We start from the raw sequence: 12,536 nt of genomic DNA, 5'->3' as shown, positions 1-12,536 counted from the left end.
AATGATAGACTCAACTGTCCTCAGCATTATCTCTTCCTTGCGCCACTTCTTTCTCTCACAAGGACCTTTCTTTTTTCCCACTGTTTCGACTCTTAACCGAAATTGGAACTCAGCATGCGAGAGCACTGATGAGACATTCAGTTGTTGACAGATGGACATCACTGGATATTCACCACCCAACTAAACCTGTAAAAGAGATTTGTTTTTTTGCTTTTGTAAACTTCTGTCTGTCTCGGCCTTTTGCCGTTTTCCCCCCTCTCGTCTTCAACCCACTGCTCATTTAGCAGCAAAGAAAAGCAAAAAAATTGAATAAAATAAAAAAATTGCCTCCACCTCCTCTCGTAGTTTTTCATTTTCAAGCAAGTTAACACGGGCTGATTCGCATTTGTGAGCACTTTGGGCATCCGGCAGGAGAAAGAGCAGGTTGTGTTTAAGTCTTGTTTGAGAATGATCAGGGTAAAAGCCTTTTTTATTGGCAGGTCATGCTGCTTGTTAAGACGGTGGCGCAGGTGACTGGGCTGTGCTGTTAGCCTCTGTGGCCCCCGAACTAACACTGTTGTTCTTTCGCAAGTTGGCAACAGTCAGTCAAATCAGCCGGGAGAGACGGGCAGATATAGATAGAAGGGAAAGGAAGTGGGAATAAAAGACAAAGAAATTGGGTAAACAAAGTGGATATTGGAACTTGATTTAGCTGGCTGGGCTGCTAACAAATCAACTCAAGGGAGTGTAAACATTTTACACACTCCAAAGTACAAAGCAACTTTCTCGCTCCTTCCACCCCCACCCCCCTCCACACACACACACACACACACACACACACACACACACACACACATATGCTGCTGTGCTTCTAATTATGAGCCATGTTAAATCTGCCTTTTATCCAGAAACCTTTCCACCCCACCCCAGCTTCCCATTAGAAACACTGAAAGCCAAAAGATAAATAAAAAAAATGCAGCCCATTGTGATTTGCAGACGCACAGGGTGGCACTATGTTGTCAGACGACTGGGAAATATACAGAGACAAGTCCTGGCATTTTGCTTCTAAATACTTCCCTGCTATAGGGTTTCCTGGAGGTCACAGGGGCTGAGGTGTGGCTGCTGCAACCTTAAGCTAACCCCCCAACCTCTAAACTAAATTCACCATTCAAAAGTATGCAAACATGTCAGCCAATTCATCTTCCTCTCTTGCGCTCGCCAGAACCAAAGCACAGTTTTTGATTACTTCATCTATTTATATTATAAACAAAGTAAAATCCAATATTCATTGCTGGAGTAGCTGAATAACATATATCAGATTTACATAATTATAACTCAACAATTATCTACCTGATTTAAATTCAGTGCATACAGTTTAAGCATGTTACATTACATATGTTCTTTATGTTGGAAAACTCCACCTACTACAGTGATAGAAGGAGATATTTATATGTCAGGTATCTAAGTGTGAGTAACTTCTTTAGACAATGACTTGATTGTCTTTCACACATTTACCAGAACACACACCTAGCTTTTAGGTAAGATAAAAATAAATAACCAAGCAATATACACACAGAGTGCCCTTTGGTTCCTATGTGCCCATTTTACGTGGCCTTTATTATCTGCGTGTAATCCAGCCTGCCTACAAGTTGGGTCCGTGTCTGCTGCTTTCGTCACAAAGCTGTCAACAGTTGTGCCCCTAGGTCTATTTTTGATGCTTATTTATGGCTCATCTATTCTAGACAGGGAGTGGGGAAGCTTCGGGGCCTGGGGGGTCCAGGAGACAATAGATAAGACAGTGGTGGACCACAGTCAACAGCTTGCTGGCTAGTTTTACACTTAAAGACTCGAGCGGTATTTATATTCAACGGTGATTGAATTTGTACACCGATGACTGATGTGTGCAGTTCGTCGGAGTAACACTAGACACTGTGGCTGTGTTATGACAACGGGCGAGAAATTTCAACGAGGCTGCACGCCAGCCAGCGACCCAGCCGAGAAAACGGCCCAAGCCCTCCCGCCAAAGTAGGACAAAAGCACCTGTTCCCTATTCCTACTTTAGCCGCTCTTTTCTTTGCCGGTTTTTGCTCTTGCTTTTCTTATTTCTTTTGCACTAGACCAGGACTTTTTTATGACTCTCACACCATTACCTCTTGCTCACCTCACAATCTGTCAGTCTCTTTCTCTGTTCTCCCCAAAAGCCATAAGTGCGAACCTGGCACGAGCCACGGATAAACGATTCCATACATGTGAAATAAAGGCATGGCACTAATAATAGCCATTACAGGCCCTGCGTTCTTTTCGGATTGCGCCCTCTCAGAAGGGGATTAAAAAAAGGCTTTTCGGGCAAAGCTGAAACAATGACGAGCAATAAACCAAATATGCCGAAAGGGGACTTGTTGGGAGAGGTGTCGACAACGTCATTAAACCTCTAGAAATTAACCAGTGAAGCTGAAAAAAATGCAAGGTTTTCAGGTGGCAAGCCATAGTCTCACCTTCCCTCAGGGCAATGCTTTACACGCCACATGTTGCACTGCACTTCCCATCATGAGCAGCCGCACCACCAGGCCCGCAGCAGCCATGCTATACAGAGATATCTTTTTCCAAATCCAGATGCATTCGTGGCAGTTTCTGTCAGAGAAGGCCTGGAGATGCACTTCAGGGAGAAGCAGGGCCCCATCTGTTCTGCGGCACTGCGGTTCTGATACCTCGTCTTCCTCTGAGTTCGGCGGTTTACATATCACAGGACCTCTGGAAAGGCTCAATTAAGCAATTCAGATATTTAATTTGTGCATCAAGGGCTCTGATCCCAGTGATCTCTGGAGCTGCGCCACATTTAAATGTGGATTCACAGCTGTTTTCTTAAAAATCCACCACCCCATTACAACCCCCCAAGGAAAAAACAAAACAAGGGGGAAAAAACCCCCATCCTCCCCCAGCGCGTCACACACTAATGGGAATATGTGTCTCCCACCCTCTCAGACAGAAAGCATCACAGCGTCAGTCTGTGCATTTTAAAACAGCTCTGGTCTTCTATGCTGGGTTAAGGTATATTGCATATGTGTGTGTCTGTGGGTATATGTCTGTCTGCGTGTGGGAGAGGAAGAACGAGCAAGTTAAAGAAGAATGTCTCTGCTGTTCTGAATAATACAAAAGGGTGAAAGCTTCAGCCTCCTGTCTTCTTTGGCTCCTCTTTTGCGTGTCTTCCTTTCCTCTTAACATCCAGACATCCAGACAAGGATTATTGGCAAATTTTCCAGCGTCTGTCAATCGAAGTCGCACACACGCACACACAAACAGTTACACCAGGGCACACTTACACATACGCAGAGAGGTTTTTACTTTGTATGTAAAGGGTCACCACTTTTCAACAGAGCAACTTCAGTATGCGTTTGCATTGATTCGACAGGTCTCTGGTACTCTCTAAACGGGATGCTATTCTTCCAAAAGATATTCCTGTATTTTGCTCTTTGATTTTGATGCTGGTGGAGGGGGCAGTCTAACCTGCTCTCAAATCCACCAGAGCAGATGAGATCAGGTGACTAGAAAATTCATAGCTTATGATTTACATAATATTCATACTCATCAAACTATTAACTGACCCCTAAGGCCCTATAGATGAGGGCTTTGTCATTCTGTCATTGATTTGCGATGACACTTAGCTCTGAGGGGGCTAAATCGAGCCAAATCCACGCTACCCCCCACCCTCCTCCACAGCATAACGAGACCGAAGGATGTCTTCACTTATGGGTAAAAGGTAAAGGATTTTTCCTTTACTTTGTGACTTGTTTGTTGATTCCTGTGCCTAAACCATCTTTCTCATTTACATCTGACTGTCATAACCTTTCACTAAACCAAATCCAAAGCCACAATTTTAGCCAGCCCACAATCACAACAAAGTCAAATCCATACTTGCATATATTCGCAGTCTTTTACTCCCCAGCGTACCATGCATCCCCTCCACATGCCTTTCACACCCAGCACACAAACACCTAGTCATAAATTGCAGCATTAGCTCAAATAATGATTGCACAGCGTGAAAATCCAATGGCTGGGGCTTAATGCCTTGGAATCGCCTTGTAGATTAAGCTCGGGGTGTGTATTTGTGTGTGCTTGAAGAATCTACGAGGGGTTGGGGGGTTGCTGATGGATCAATAGGATTTCTGTGGTCAGTGCCTCCCAGCCAGGAACCTTATAGAGAGTCTACTGGCGTTACTCGTTTGACTTTGTTATGGCATGCATTTTCTCACTGCATTTGATGGAGGAGGTGGGGTGGGAGAGTGGAGAAGCAGGAAGGCAGAAATATTCATGTAGGTATGGATATTATTGGCACCCATTTGCAACTATGTAGGTCTTAACGTGATTGCATCCAAGTGTTTGTGCCTGTGTGTGTGTGTGTGTGTGTGTGTGTGTGTGTGTGTGTGTGTGTGTGTGTGTGTGTGCGTGTGTGTGTGCATGTGTGTGCGTTTGAGTGTAAAAGGAAGGGTTACTTTTGGGAGATGCCATTCCCTGGGCTGCATGTGTATTAGCGGTCTAATGTTCATGTGAATAATTGATCAGGGCTTCTCTGTGTTTTTGATAATTAGTTGATAGCTTCTTAGCTCTAAGCCCTGAGATTTCTTGCATACGTGTGTCTGTGCAAGTCTGTGTGTATGTGTTTGTGTGTGCACGCAGGCTGGGGTGGGGCTAAGTTATCTATTTCTAAGGTACCTTGGAAACAATAGTGCCTCGAAGTCATGCGCTCATGGATTAACTTTCCTCAGAAATTAAGCAACAGTACATACATTTCTTTCTCATTAACTACCTACATGTCTCACACTCTCTCGGAATAAAATTTATTGCAGCTCCCTGTTTTTGAACCTCGTGCAAGATTAAAATACAACTTTTTTCAGTCATTATTTATATACTTATAAAATAAAAATGGCTGACATTACCTACAAGACTTTTTTATGCATGTCTAGTAAACAGTCTAGTTGTTTCAGACAACAATAAACATTGCATGCATGAAAAGATATCTATTGAAATTCAGGTCTGGCCTCTCACTGGTCTGTTCCTCTTGCCTTATTGATTTTTCCATCTTTCATATGCTTATGCATCAAGTAAAAACAGAATAGGAAAGTTTGGGCGTGCTTGGTTCATCCTCAAATCCCTGCGCTGATATCAGACAGAGAGGAGTGTTTGTTGCCATCATCAGCGACCTTGAGAAAACAAGACAATCTTCCCATTGCAGCACCCAGACCCGCAGACATGCTTTGTTTTTTTCTTTCTCTAGCATGTAGTGCCACACTTCTCCTAGCCTGCGTGCGCAGTTGTTGTATCAAGTTTCTGCTGTTAAAAGCATCTTTTTTATGTTAATAATGTATTAATTACATATTTATTAAGCACACTGTTACACTGTTTACAGTGGTTTCCTGTATTAGTGGCATCAGTGTGTGTTGAGGTAAAGCCCAGGCAAGCGTGCACAGCTTCGTCAGGCCCGTGTCTTGTTTCCTCTCAGCTCAACAAGGCTCAGGACACATGTACTCGGAGCGGAATGGAAGAAGACAGGGTGAGCAAGGGCAGGGCGGGAAAGAGTCCGTGCCCAATCACTGTCTCGGTTTTTGTTTTGCTGGGGGGGTTTTTCAATGCGGGACCTGGACAAGAAAACAAATGCCATAATGTGTAGAGACGAAACGATGCGAAGCTGGGAAGAGGGAAAGAGCACTGCCAATCGAATGTGCGGTATTGTAGAGGTCAGAGGTCGGCCTCCGGAGTCCGTTAATGCGGTCACCGTGGGAACCAATCAATCACAGTGCCTCAGCAATATCGATCAGACATTGGGGCACACGCACGCTGAAACACAAAGAATTCTTTCTGACACACACACACAGAGGACAGCATACATCCACTCACACAAACCTCTCAGTCTCGCTCTCAGTCCAACACACAGTAAGTGCATATGCAGCGACACACAAATGCTCATTCAAAGCATCTAGGTAGGTAGATAATTACAAGGCATTACAAGAAAAATACTTCGAAAAGAAACGGCTTGTTTTTTCTGCACTGCTGAGGACTAAGCACTGAATAGTATCTTGGAGGAAAGAAGATTTGCACTTTCTACTTTCTACACTTCTCTTGAAAAACCTTTACATCTACTTGCAGTGAGTGAATTTATATTATGGTGAGACTAGAAATACTGTGCTCGACTGATTGCAAAACAAATGAATAGAGCATGTACAATTTTAAAGCACGCATCACAAGCTGATATAATAAAGAACCTCTTTTCCACCAGAAGCGCTTTCATTTTGGAGTGAAAGAAAGATGCAAGGCCTGCTGCATCTTGTGTGATATTTTCTGAGCTCACAGATGGCCTGTGGCATCTCAATGGCTCTTAAGAGACATAATAACAGTCTAGGATTTCTGTGTGCTCAGTTGGAGATAAACCCATCGGCATCCTCCATTACCTGATCTGCTGGATTAAAGATAGATGCATACAACAAGCAGGTGCTATAGACATGCTGATGGGCATTCGTGCGATGTATATATATACAGTATATAGTGTCACATACTGTCGCAGGGAAGCTCAAAGCTGGACGAAGGAGCATTCTCATAATAAAATAGTAAAATATAGATAAAGGTGACACTCTGGCTTGGATACCTTATATAGCACAACCAGGCCAAGTGAACCTTTGTGCTGAACTTTTGTGTCAACCTAAGGTTTAATAGACACAGCTGCAGTGAAGTTGAGAGTGTAACAACAAGCATTTTGTATATAGTTGAGGTAACCCCTGGGTTTAATTCAGCAATGGCTAAATGTTTTCATTTATTTGCTGTTCAAGCCATTCAGTTACGTGTCTGCAGCTGTAAAGGGACTTAAAGCATCAGTTCAAAAGCAACAAATACATATCCGAGTAGGAAATAATTGACTCTGGTTGCTTTATTCCTTAAGCTTGTCTGCTGTTTGACAAATTTAGTTTCACTGGGTGCATTACCACCAGTATTATCATTCCTCTGCTCTCTGTGTAGCCCCCTCCCGCTTGACTAGCAGCAGCACCTGCCACCTGCTCATTTTCCCAGCATTCTTATCACTGTGCCAGCCGAAGGATCGAGGCCGAACATGGACTGGAGGGCCACGATAAGCATAAGCTGACGTTGTTAAAGTGAGACGAGCGAATACCGGTCCTCTATTCTCACTCTGCAGCATGAACAGAAAGGGGGACGTCATCTGGATCGTGAACACTGTCCATCCGTCTCGGCCTTCCCACCAGTTCACATACCATTGTTGGAACATCCAGGGGATTTTGTCACTCACTCTGTTGTTTTTCCTGATGGATATAACTCTATTTGTGGCTTGGGCAAGTTAAGGATGTCAAAAATGATTTGCAGCAGGATTCAGTAGGCATGTGCTATTTCGTTTGACCTAAAACAAGACGCTGCCTAGATGGTATCAAATGGTGACCTGATATTTTTTTTTTTTGTGCCTTTATTGTAGCTTGGTCTTTGTTAAGATGTTATAATGGCAATAAAGAAATAAACAGGTTGATAGTGAGGTTTTATCTCAGGTCATCAGGGTTGTGTGTGCTCTAAAAGTAAAACAAATATAAACCATTTTATGATTCCTGATACATTGCTGGCTAATTTGTCCAAATCTCAATTTAATCAACGAGCTAAACTGGAAGCGAGCTTCGGTACACCGTCAAGCTCGGCGTAATTAAGTGTTTGCCACACTCTGAGAACAACAGGCACGGTTCTAGGTAAATTAATGCCCGTTCCCAGGTGAATACGCGGCCTGTTTGGCTCAAGGCGAACAGATGCCAAGACAGGACTGCACCAAAGAATGGCTGCTAGAGACGCGCAGGCATTGATGTCAGCTTCAAATCTCACCTGTAGTACTCCGAGACAGCATTGATTCTTGTCCAACAGAGATAGAGGAAAGATAGAAGCACAGCTATTGTTTATGTACGAGTCGTTTGAGGCAAATAAACTCACGGTCTGCGAATGTGTGTGTTCTCCCCCCTGTGTTAAAAAAAACCACGATTCTCTCCATTCATTAAGGCTCCACAGAAGGAGATTCTATTAATCTGTTCATTAAGCCACATCAAAAATGGAACTACTTATTAAAATCAGATCCAGCTGTGTACTCTCGTTAAAGCCCACCGTACCGTACGAAGCTTAACAATGCTCGTGGCACTAGACCAAAACCCGGCCTCAAGAAAGGGGGAGAAAGATTCTCGTACATTGGCCTGTTTTGACTCGACGCAGCGTGATAATTGCTCTACTCTTAGCAGGGGGCTATGAATAAACATTACTTTTGTCAGCGAGCATCTGAATGCTCCATTTCCAATTAATTTACATTTGCCTAGAAATGGAGGGAATATCTGCTCTTAATCACTATGTTTTATTTTCTCAATTTCCCCCAAGTCTTTTCTCATTCTCCCATTCCCTGTCTGGCAGTTCCATTCCCCCCTTCTCAACTGGGCTCTCCTTTTTCTACCTCTCTCTCCCCCTCTCTGGAAAATCCCATTAATCTCAGCCAGTGGTTTTGAACAAAAGCTATGGGCTAAGCGATTGATCCAGGGCATTGATCCCACTCGCCTGAACGATCATAAAGGTGTTAAATTGGTTTCTTGGAGGATATGTATTTTTCATCACTGGCTGCTGCAAGTACAAGTTCCTGCTCGGAATTTCTCTCATTTCTTAACCAAAAATTGGTGATGATATTAAAATATTAACTAGATCACACCTTGAAAAGCACCTGTAAATGTGTATTTTGAGGCCAGTTTGAAGCAATTTCTCGGGAGCTTGTTTTCTGCATGAGCGCCAAGCTCAGAAGCAAAATTCCTGTAATGAGTTTTGCTTCATCCAAGGACAGGTGGCAACTTGGGATTGTTCAAATGCGTACAGTTGAAGGAGGAGAAGAAGTGTTTTTTCATGCATGTTGCCCTAAATTATTTCTTGAATTCATAGAGTATGGCTAAGTTCATATGGCTCAAATCCATTTATGTTTTTTTTAGCCACAAAATGATAGCAACGTTAAATCACCATCTGACCAATTTCAGAGCGTGGTTTTGGCATTTGGTAAGAATTTCAAGAACAAGACCTTCCTGTTGTTCGTCTGTGGTGGTTTTGGTTAGGCTTACAGTGAGCATGTGGAGTATTTTCATGTGCTATGAAAAGTATTTGCTGCTGTGTCCATTCACCAGCCTGTAATTATCAGATTTTATTACCTTGAGTCTGATGCTAGTGGAAATTAAAATCTCAAAGAGAATTCCATTATTACCTGAAAAATACTTCTCTCCTTCCTCTTCACAGTGCCTCACCAGCAGTATTACATTTTTTCAACTTTTCTGTTTAGAAAAATTCATTTTGCAGAATGTGTTCAACTTTGAACTTCTTGTGTAGCACCGTTGCTACGCACACTTACCAAAATGTGTTCACATCAATTTGACTTATTAATCAAACAATGTTTCCTTTTTCATCTGTTAGCACTGAATGACCTGGCTGTAACTCGTGCTAGCTGCCTTTATGTATTTAAGGAAATCATCGTGCCAGTTATCTTGACGTCAATATCTATATTTACAGTGTTCGAGGAAGCAACCAATTTCAGTAAAGAACATCAGCCTAGCAGCAAGTGTTTTTATGTCTTGGTGAAATGAGGAAGGGATAAAGAAGAAGAATCAAGGAAAAACAACAGCTTTTTTTTCCTACTATGCGTCATCATTGCTGGAAACGGTTGGCAATTAGAAGCCTTATCTAAATACTCCATGACTATGTGGTGAGACAGGAATTAAACCACTATATAAATCTGCTTTATTGCTCTTTTGGAGCACACAAACTGCTCATTTGAACTTTGCAGCGCCATACGAAGGTGTGAATACATTAAACTAGGCAATGTTTATAATCAGCCGCTGGCAGTCGTCCAGTTTTGTTTTTTTTTTTCTGACTGCGTTTTCTTTGCACAGAGATAATATTCGGCCCTTTTGCCCTCGTGTAAAACACAAGACAAATTGGTTGTCGATGTCGTGTCAGAAAGTTCATTTTATCTGAGCGAACAGGCAGCAGTGTTGGTAAGATCAGGCACCGTGACTGTTGCTCATTTGACAGAGCAAAGGAAGAGCTTGTCAGGGAAACGACTCGTGTCACTGGAACTTAAAAGGTCAGTGAACTGAACCCCGTACCCCTGGTCCGCCCACACGCCTGTCTATCTGTCACCAGTCCCCCTCTTCCAAGCGGGTGTCCCCTGCCCCAGTCTAGCCTCCCATTGCCCCCCTTTGATGACCCAGGACTCTTGTCAGAGAAGAGCTTCCAGGCGGGCAGAGTGAGGACAGGCCTTTGATGAGTATCCCGATACTTGCCAGCACCAGTGACATACAGTGGAGTCCTTTGAAGAGCCTGGGCCTTACATGTAATCATTCGTACACACACGCACACACACACACTTCCAACATCCTGAGGTTGGGGAGATAAAGAGAATTGGATTAGGGCACAATATAGAAAACACCCTCTTTTGAGCGTCTTACTTGCTTTCTGATGGTTTTAATGAAGGCATTTCCCTTGCACTTGAGTGACTACCAGAGTGGAACCGCAAAAATAGATGTATATAGGAAGGAGGCGGGAGAGAGACAGACCCTGTGATGCTGTCAAAAATGCTAGAAAAAGTCAGAGCAGCATTGCCAAACTGATGAAAGAGAAGTGGGAGACATGAAACGTTTCAAGGCAAATTTCTCACCGTGCCATATCTCTCGTATACGCGTCATTTTATTCCATCACAGTGTGCTAGAAGCATAACGACTTTTTCTGAATTCAAATATGATTTTTTTTAACTAATGACATTTACCTTGTAGTAAGAGAAAATGATGTAATAAATATGTTAGGAGATGCCAGATACTCACATCTCACTTTTTGGTTAACAACAAAAAGATGTGATCAAACAAATCTCACAGAAAAAAGGAAATCCTTCCTACTTTGGCGTAATGTCAGCACTAAATGCTTGTTTTTAAGGTCAAAACAAAACCAAATCACTTTTGAAAAGAAAAACTATGTTAGGGGAGCGACAATTCAAATACAAATACAAAGAGCTGCTCTATATCAAGGTAAACAATAAATAGTAACTCCAATCAGGAGGAGTACAGCAACCAAATGACAACTGCCGTGCAAGTAAAGAATAGTCAGGCAGCCCACGTGTCGTCTAACCAAGTGTGTTGTCTATTGTTGTGTCTTTGTGGTGGAAGGTAAACAAACACTGTTTGCCACCAGCCTCAGATCACCAGTCAAAACAGGCCTAATCAACAAGAGATAGACTTCAGATTAGGCCATATCCAGTGTCGTGTCATACAAGGTAATAAAGGTGGAATGAAAGTTGTTGACATGAAATGAGTAACTAAGGTCACTTGATATCAAACAATCTGAACCCTTTATGATTTCCATGGAGCACCAAAAAGAAAAAGACATTCCTTTCAAACCTTTCCGCGATACACCATCGATCCACATTCTTCATACTGCAAGCTTTGGATGCCCCTCACAGACAGTTCTCACATACTCAAAGCAGCAGACCCCTGTGTGCTCAGAAAGACACATTATTCCCAGCAAAGCCACAAAGTGCACACTGTTTACTGATAGAAGAGGTGGGAGAAGAAAGAAAGAACTACTTATACATTTTCCTCATTCCATCCCTCTCACTGTGTTCTCCATTTTTTTTTTTTTTTTTTGAGTCTAGCTATGTAGAGTAATGATTAACACGGTTGGGCATGGGAAGAGACTAGCAGTCACAATGGAGGGGGTTGTTTTGGTTCCCAAAACCACTATTTCACCTGTGTCAGCTTCCAAAGTTTACCTGTCAGGTCCCTGGGAGCAGACGGCTGGTATTAGAGGGGGGAAAAACAAATGGGGGGGGTGGACTATTTAATCATTATCATCTGTGGAATCACTCAGAAACTCCTGGCAATGGGCAAACAGATAAACCTGGCAACATTGTTAAATCAGGCACGCAGCAAAGTGCTTAACTGTGTGGGGAAAGGTTCACATGAGAAAGCTTTAGAGTGCATACAGGGGACTTTTGAGCTTTGTGTAAGGTTGGGAAAAAAAATGCCTGTGGTACGCTACTGATCAATAGTGATTGACCTGTGAGAAAGCTTACCCGGCAAACAGCTGCCTGTGATATTTACAAGCCGCTACGGCTGACAAAGTGCTTCAGCTTTTTTCAGCGCTTTTTTTTCTGTGGGTGGCTCTATACTATTTGGCTGTAGCCTTTATTTCTCAAGGTCTTTGTACAATATTATCACCGCTCTACATTTCAGATTATTTGACAGACTGGATTTTCTAACAGGCATTTTTAGCATTTGGAAAAAACCCAACGTGCAGTAAAAATGTTTAGAGCAGGTGACCTCATAGACTGATCGTGGAGCCTGTAAAATGATTATAGTATTTATGACACAATCTTAACCACAAATTTTAACAGTGTGACTTTGCTTACAAGTTCCTGTTTAAAACTTGATTTGTTTTCAGTGACTTACAGATATAAGACTTTAATTTTTGGAACATTAAACACATTTTGTACAGTTTGCACATCCCATGTTTTC

At 42.6% G+C, this 12,536-nt stretch overlaps 1 protein-coding gene across 1 annotated transcript in view; it reads left to right on the top strand.

Moving 5' to 3' along the window:
* nr5a2 (nuclear receptor subfamily 5, group A, member 2) overlaps positions 1-12,536 on the top strand; it is a 68,476-nt gene that overhangs the window by 25,994 nt on the left and 29,946 nt on the right. The gene's annotated exons all lie outside the window — the stretch shown is intronic.

The sequence above is a fragment of the Rhamphochromis sp. 'chilingali' genome (assembly GCF_963969265.1).
Source record: "Rhamphochromis sp. 'chilingali' genome assembly, chromosome: 5".
In the NCBI taxonomy this organism is placed as follows: Eukaryota; Metazoa; Chordata; class Actinopteri; order Cichliformes; family Cichlidae; genus Rhamphochromis; species Rhamphochromis sp. 'chilingali'.
Note: the sequence above shows the minus strand (reverse complement) of the source record. Positions and strands in the feature narration are given on the sequence as shown.